The 7,797-nt window shown below is 38.5% G+C and overlaps 1 non-coding gene across 1 annotated transcript; it reads right to left on the bottom strand.

Annotated features, from left to right (window-relative positions):
- Positions 1-1,419: 1,419 nt before the first annotated feature.
- On the bottom strand, positions 1,420-1,526 carry LOC118621272. Its single transcript, XR_004957662.1, has one exon. It is a non-coding gene; the product is annotated as a U6 spliceosomal RNA (small nuclear RNA).
- Positions 1,527-7,797: the final 6,271 nt, after the last annotated feature.

Here is a 7,797-nt window from a genome sequence, read left to right as displayed (position 1 = left end):
CCCAGAAGAGGAAAATGAAAAAGGTCCAAAAACAATTAGGATAGTTTAAGATGCCTCTGGGACAAATTCAAGTGTACTAAATTTTCCTTCATGGGGATGCCTCAAGTGAAAGAGAGAGGAAGAAACTGAAAATCTATGTAAAAAAATAATGACAGAAAATGTCCCTAAGCTGGGGAATGAAATAGACATATGATTCCAATAACTGTAGAGAGTCCCAAACAAAATAAACCCAAAGAGGCCCACACCAAGACACATCAAAAGGCTGAAGACAAAGAATCTGAAAAGCAGCAAGAGAAAAGCAGTTGGTAACCTACAAGGCAGCTCCATAAGACTGTCAACTGATTTATCAACAGAAACTTTGCAGGCCAGAAGGGAACACTAGGCAGCTATAAAAAAGAGAGATCTCTTATCCTTTGAGACAACATGAAGGGAGAGCATTATGCTACGTGAAATAAGCCAATCAGAGAAAAACAAATATCACATGATCTCACAAATTTGTGGAATATAATGAACATAACAGTCTGAGGAACAGGGTAGACCCATGGAAGTAGAGTATGGACTGACAACCCTCAGAAGAGGGGGTGGGGGGGAAGAAAGAGATAAACCACAGAACTTATATGCATGTATGCATAACCGATGGACATGGATAACAAAGCTGGGGATGGGGTGGGGGGAATGGGGAGGAAGGTGTCAATGGGGAAAAAAGGAGAAATATCTGTAACAAAAATAAATTAATAAAATAAATTTAAAAATTTTTAAATGGGTACTAAAAATTATATTATTTTTATCTTTCATTTTGTTTACATGGAGTATCACATTTATTGATTTGTAAATATTGTACCAACCTTGCACCCCTGGGATAAATCCCACTGGTCATGGTGAACAATCTTTCTAACATACTGCTGGATTTGATTTGATAAATTGTGTTGAAGATTTTGGCATCTGTGGCATCAGGGACATTGCCCAGTAACTTTCTTTCTTTGTAAGTGTCTTTATCTAATTTTGGAATTAAGATAATCCTGGCCTCATAAAAAGAGCTTGAAAGTCTTCCATACTCTTGAATCTTTTGGACAAGTTTGAGGAGAATAGGTGTTAGTTCTTTTTTGAATGTTTGATAAAACTCCCCCTGTGAAGCCGGCTTAACCAGGGCTTTTGTTTACTGGAAATTGATTGATTACAGCTTCAATGTTATTAGTTATAATTGGTTTGTTCAGGTTTCCTTAAGCTTCCTCATTGACTTTTGGAAGATTGCATAATTCCAGAAATTTGCCCATTTCACCTAGTTAGTCCAATTTGTTGTACTATAATTGTTCAGTGTTTTCTTACAATCTTTTTTATTTCTCTGGTGTCAGTCGTTACTTCACCTATTTCATTTCTCTTTATATGTATATATATATATATATATATATATATATATATATATATATGAAACACTTCACAAATTTGCATGTCATCCTTATGCAGGGGCCATGCTAATCTTCTCTGTGTCGTTCCAATCTTAGAATATGTGCTCCCAAAGCGAGCATGCACCTTTTTCATTTCTGATTTTATTTATTTGGGTTCTCTCTCTTTGTTTCTTGATGAATTTGGCTAAAAGTTCATCAATCTTCTTTATCTTTTCAAAAACCAACTCTTAAAAAAATAAAAGAGATCCAAATTGGAAAGGAGGAAGTGAAACTGTCATTATTTGCAGATGAGATGATACTATACGTAGAAAACTCCAAAGACTCCATCAAAAGTTTACTAGACTTAATAAATGAATTTGGCAAAGTAGCAGGATGTAAAATTAATGTCAAGAAATTGATGGCATTCTTATACACCAATGATGAACTCACAGAAAGAGAAACTAAAAAAACAATCCCATTTACCATCATGGCAAAAAAATTAAGATACCTGGAAATAAACTTAACCAAAGAAGTAAAGAACCTATTCGCAGAAAACTAAAGGTAATTGGAAAAAGAAATAGAGGAAGATATAAAAAAGTGGAAGCACATACCTTGATCATGGATTGGAATAATTTACATCATTAAAATGTCCGTACTACCCAAAGCAATCTATAGATTCCATGCAATCCCCATCAAAATACCAACAACATACTTCACAGAACTAGAACAAATACTTCAAAAGTTTATATGGAACCAAAAAAGACCCCAAATAGCCATAGTAATCTTGAAAAAGAAGAACAAAGTTGGAGGGATCACACTACCAGCTTTCAGGTTATACTACAAAGCCACTGTAATCAAAACACCCTGGTATTGGCACAAGAACAGGCATATAGACCAGTGGAACAGAACAGAGAACCCAGAAATGGACCCAAGGCAATATGCTCAATTAATATTTGACAAAGGTGACAAGAGCATATAGTGGAGTAAAGACATCCTCTTTAATAAATGGTGTTGGAAAAATTGGACAGCTACATGCAAAAAAATGAAACTAGACCATCAACTTACACCATACACAAGAATAAACTCAAAATGGATAAAAGACTTAAATGTGACCCATGAATCCATAAAAATCCCAGAAGAAAATGTAAGCAACAAAATTTCAGACATCATATGCAGCAGAATTTTCAGTGATACATCACCTACGGCAACAGAAACAAAGGAGAAACTGAACACATGGGACTACATCAAATTCAAAAGCTTCTGCACAGCAAAAGATACAATAATCAAAATAGAAAGGCAACCCACTGTATGGGAGAGCATAATTGCCAATGACATATCAGATAAGGGGTTAATTTCCACTATATGGAGAGTGCTCATACAACTCAACAAAAGGAAGACCAAGAACCCAATTAAAAAAATGGGCAGAGGAGCTAAATAGACATCTCTCCAAACAGGACATACAAATGGTAAAGAGACATATGAAGAAATGCTCAACATCACTAATCATCAGAGAGATGCAAATTAAAACAGCAGTGAGGTATCACCTCACACCTGTCAGAATGGCTGCCATCAACAAATCATCAAACAAGCGTTGGCGAGGGTGTGGAGAAAGGGGACTCTAGTACACTGCTGGTGAGAATGCAGACTAGTGCAGCCACTATGGAAAACAATATAGTGTTACCTCAAAAAATTAAAAATTGAACTGCCATTTGACCCAGTGACCCCACTTCTAGGAATATGCCCTAAGAAACCTGAAACACCAATCAGAAAGAATATATGTACTCCCCTCCCCCCCCCCATGTTCATAGCAGCACTATTTACAATAGCTATGATCTGGAAACAGCCCAAATATCCATCTGTAGACGAATGGATAAAAAAGCTGTGGTACATATACACAATGGAGTACTATGCAGCTGTAAGAAAGAAAGATCTCTTATCCTTTGAGATGACATGGAGGGACCTGGAAAGTATTATCCTAAGTGAAACATGCCAAGCAGAGAAAGACAAGTATCATATGATCTCACTTATTTGTGGAATATAATGAACATAACAGTCTGAGGAATGAGGTAGTCCCAGAGACGTGGAAGTGGGGTACAGACTGACAATCCCCAGAAGAGGGGGTGGTGGGGGAGAGATAAACCACAGAACTTATATGCATGTGTGCATGAACAATGGACATGGACAACAAAGCTGGGGACATGGCGGGGAGGAAGGAGAAGGGGGAAATCAGTGGGGGGAAAAGGAGAAACACCTGTAACAAAAATAAATAAATTAATTAAAAAAACCAACTCTTGGTTTTATTAATAATTTCTATTCTTTTATTAATCTCTAGGTCATTTATCTCTGCTCTGATCTTTATCATGTCCTCCTTCTACTTACTCTGGGTTTTTCTTGTTGTTCTCTTTATAATTCTTTATGTTTTAGGGTTGGATAGTGTATTAGAATTTTTTCTTGTTTCTTGGGGTAAGCCTGTAATACTATGAACTTTCCTTTTCAGACTGCTTTTGCTGTGTCCCGTAGATTTTGTGTTGTTGTGTGTTCATTTTCATTTGTTTGTAAAAAGTCTATTTCTTCTTAGATTTCATTGGTAACCCATTCATTGTTTATAACACTCTATTTTGCTTTCAACCCAGGAAGAAGCCTTCAACTGCAATTGAACCTAATACCCTTTGGTTCTTGGGCTGATGCTCTAACCACTGAGAAAACCAGCCAGGTTTATTGAGGATTATTATTGATAGGTACTTACTGACATTTAATCCTTTTTTAACAAGCCATTTTTATTTTATTTTAGAAAGAAAGAAAAAGAGAGAGACAGAAACATCAATGAGAGAGAACATTGAGTGGCTGCCTCCTACATGCCTCCACTGGGGATTTGGCCCACAACTTGGGCACGTGCCCTGACTGGGAATCAAACCAGCGACTTCTTGGTGCATGAATCGATGCTCAGTCAGAGCCACACCAGCTGGGTGACATTTTCATTCTTTTTGCCCATGTTTCTTTTTATAAATTTCTTATTATTATTACATCAGTCCTTTACTATTTCTTGCAATGCTGGTTTGATGGCAATAAGTTCCTTTAGTCATGTGTGTGTGTGTGTGTCTAGGAAGCTCTTTATTTCATTTTCTATTTTGAATGGTAGCATTGCTGAATAGAGTAGTCTTTGTTTCAGATCCTTGCCATTCATTCCCTTGAATATTTCATGTCATTCCCTTCTGTATTGCACTGTAAGCTGTCAGCCTTATAGGAGCTCCATTGTAGGTAACACATTGCTTTTCTCTTGCTGCTTTTAAGATTCTCTCTTTGTCTTTAATTCTTGATATTTTAATTCATTGTGTCTTGTCATAGGCCTCTTTGGGTTCTTCTTGCTTTAGATTCTCTGTGCTTCTTGAACTTGTTTGACCTTTTATTTCACCAAGGTAGGAAAGTTTTCTGCCATTATTTCCTATAAACAAGTTCTGTATCCTTTCCTCACTTTTTTCTTCTGGTACTTCTATGATGTGGATTTTGTTACATTTCACATTATCCCACAGCTCCCTTAATCTGTCTTATTGTTTGATTGTTTTTTTATTTTTGGTTCTCTGATTTTTCTTTTTTTCTACAATGGCTTCTAATTCACTGATCCAGTACTTGACTTCCTTTAATCTAATGTTTATTCTTTCTTATGTATTCTTTGTTTCTGGTATGTTATTCTTCATTTCTGACTGGTTGTTTTTCACAGTTTCTTTTTATGTTGTTGAGCACTTTTATAATTATTACTCTGAACTCTATATCTGAGAATTTGCTTATCTCCATTTCATTTAACTTTTCTAGATAATTCTCTCTCTCTCTCTCTCTTTTTTTTTTTTTTTTTTATTTGGGGTTTGTTGCACTATTTCCCTATTTTGGATGCCTGTTTTGGGTTTCTTTCTCTGTATCAGGTAGACCTGCTACAACTCCCAGTCATGGTATAGTGGCCTTATATGGTAGTTGACTCAGAGGGCCCAGTGGCACAGTCTTCCTGATTACCAAACTGGGTGCTCTAATAATGACCCTTTTGTGTGTTGCATGGGTCTTCCCACTGTAATTGAGTCTTGATTGCTGTTGGTTCATCCATGTTTGGCTTGGCTTTCAGTCTGGCTGACAGTGAGGCTCAATCCCCAACACAGCATGCGGGCTGCTGTGCAGGTGTTTATCACATGAAGCACAATTTGCCTCAGCAGGGTTTGGAGCCTTCCAAAATCTCCCTGTGGATATACCACTTGTGAAGCTTATTGAGTCCTGCTTTGTTATTGACTGAAGTTTGCCACTAGGTTTATAAATTTTGAGCCTCTTTGGAGGGTCTGTGATGCAGGCAATGTGAGACATTGTTTATGACTGGTCCTGAGTACGTTTTTTAAGCTATCAGTGATCTGCAGCTTGTATCTCCCTCTGCTGGGGCAGAATGCCTATGGAAAGAACCAAGCTGAACACCAAAGTCTTCTTTTACTAGCCATGGGTAAAGGAGCAAGTCAAGCAAAGAATTGATGCATCCAGAGATCTGCCTCTGCCTGAAGACTGACTGTTACTCTAAGTCACTTAATGAGCCTCAGGCTGTAGTCCTCAGCCAGTGTAATCTCCACAGGGCAGGGAGAGAGTGTTTCCAACAGTAGGGGCTATTGCTCCCCACTTCTCTCCCCTGGCTAAAGCTGCATTGATGGGAAAACTGCTGAAGAAAGATGGCTTCGACAGCATGGGTAATGATTCAGCATAGGGATCCTGGTGGCTGCCTTCCAAGCCCTCTCTCTAGAGCCAACAACACAGACTTTCCTCACTCAACTCTAGTATACTCTTCCCTCCCTCTGCCAAAGCCCAAAGTGAGGGGCTGTAGACAAAATTTAGTGTGTTGGCCCTTGAAGAGGGTGTTTGTGTTTCTAGCTGTCTCTCTCTACTGGACAGGACCCTGGTGCTTTTCACAGTCAGGTGTTACGTGAGCACCTTTTCCGATTCTGTTACTCTAAGCTGGGAAGCCCAGCTTGGGGTTTAGACCCCAGACTTCTCAGGGGAACCCTCACAGCTGAGATATCCCTCCAGCACTTCAGCTGCTGCCAGTGGGAGCCCAGCCAGCCCTCTTGCACCTCCGCACTTCCCAGCAGTCTCGATGTGGCTTTCTCTTTATGTCCTTGGCTTCAAGGGGTCTCTCCAGCTTTTCTTCAGTTGGTTATTCAGGATGATTTTTCTGTATTTCAGTTGTAATTCCAGTTTGGTCCTGGAGAAGGTTAGTGTTGCTTCCATTAATCTCCCACCATCTCAGAATCCCCCGGAAGTGCTACTTTTCATGTAACAAAATACTGCCACTCTGAAATAAATGTCACCAGTCAGCATGATAATAATGTAAAGAACAAAGACCAAAAAATGTAAGCTGAATTTTTTTAAAGTTTGTAATCATTTAAATTCTGATTGTAGCCCGTACATTTACAATTCTCCACTCTTAATATTTTTTTAACAACCATATTATATATCGACAATCTGGACCATAATTAAGTGTATCATTTTTTGTTGCTGTTAATCCTCACCCAAGGATATTTTTTCATTTATTTCTAGAGAGAGTAAAAGGGAGGGAGGGAAAGAGCAAGAGAAACATCGATGTGAGAAAGACACTTCAACTAGTTGCCTCCTGCAGGACCCCGATCAGGGTGGGTAACCAAACCGCAACTAAGGGACATGCCCTTGACCAGAATTAAACCTGCGACTTTGGTCCACAGGCTAATGCTATAACCACTGAACCAAACCGGCCAGGGCTCATTAGTTGATTTTTGTATGTACTCTGACCGTGGACTGAACCCACACCCTTGGCATATCGGGATAATGCTCTAACCAACTGAGCTATATAGCAGGGCAGATAAAAATATTTAAAAGCTTGGTTCTCAAAGATAACTCTTTTGTACTTTCCAAATGTTTTATTGTTAACCTCAAAATCTATCATACATAAAAATTATTACCTTAGATAAAAAGCTACTTTAAAAAATTAAAGTAGCCCTGGCCGGTTTGGCTCAGCAGTTGGAGAGTCGGCCTGCGGTACAGAGAGACCCGGGTTCGGTTCCCGCTAAGGGCACGTACCTCGGTTGCAGTTTGTCCCCGACCCTGGTTGGTTGTGCGGGTGGCAGCCCCTCGATGCGTCCCTTCACATCGATGTTTCTCTCTCTCTCTACCGCTCTATCTGAACAAAAAGTGGAAAAATGTTCTCGGGTGAAGATAAAAAAAAAAAAAATTAAAGTATACTTTGTACTTAACTGCTTTTTAAATAAGGTATGTGAACATAGAAATCTGTTTCTCTATTTAGTATGTTTAAAAGAAAGAAATTTGCTCCTTTTGCCTCTTGATTTCACCAATTTATTTAAGCTAGAATGGTCAGATAAGATCTACCTTTCTATTTTCTTATGTGGTAATATACTCA

The sequence above is a fragment of the Molossus molossus genome, unplaced genomic scaffold (assembly GCF_014108415.1).
Source record: "Molossus molossus isolate mMolMol1 unplaced genomic scaffold, mMolMol1.p scaffold_m16_p_1, whole genome shotgun sequence".
Lineage (NCBI taxonomy): Eukaryota > Metazoa > Chordata > Mammalia > Chiroptera > Molossidae > Molossus > Molossus molossus.
This window is presented reverse-complemented; position numbering and strand designations above follow the sequence as displayed.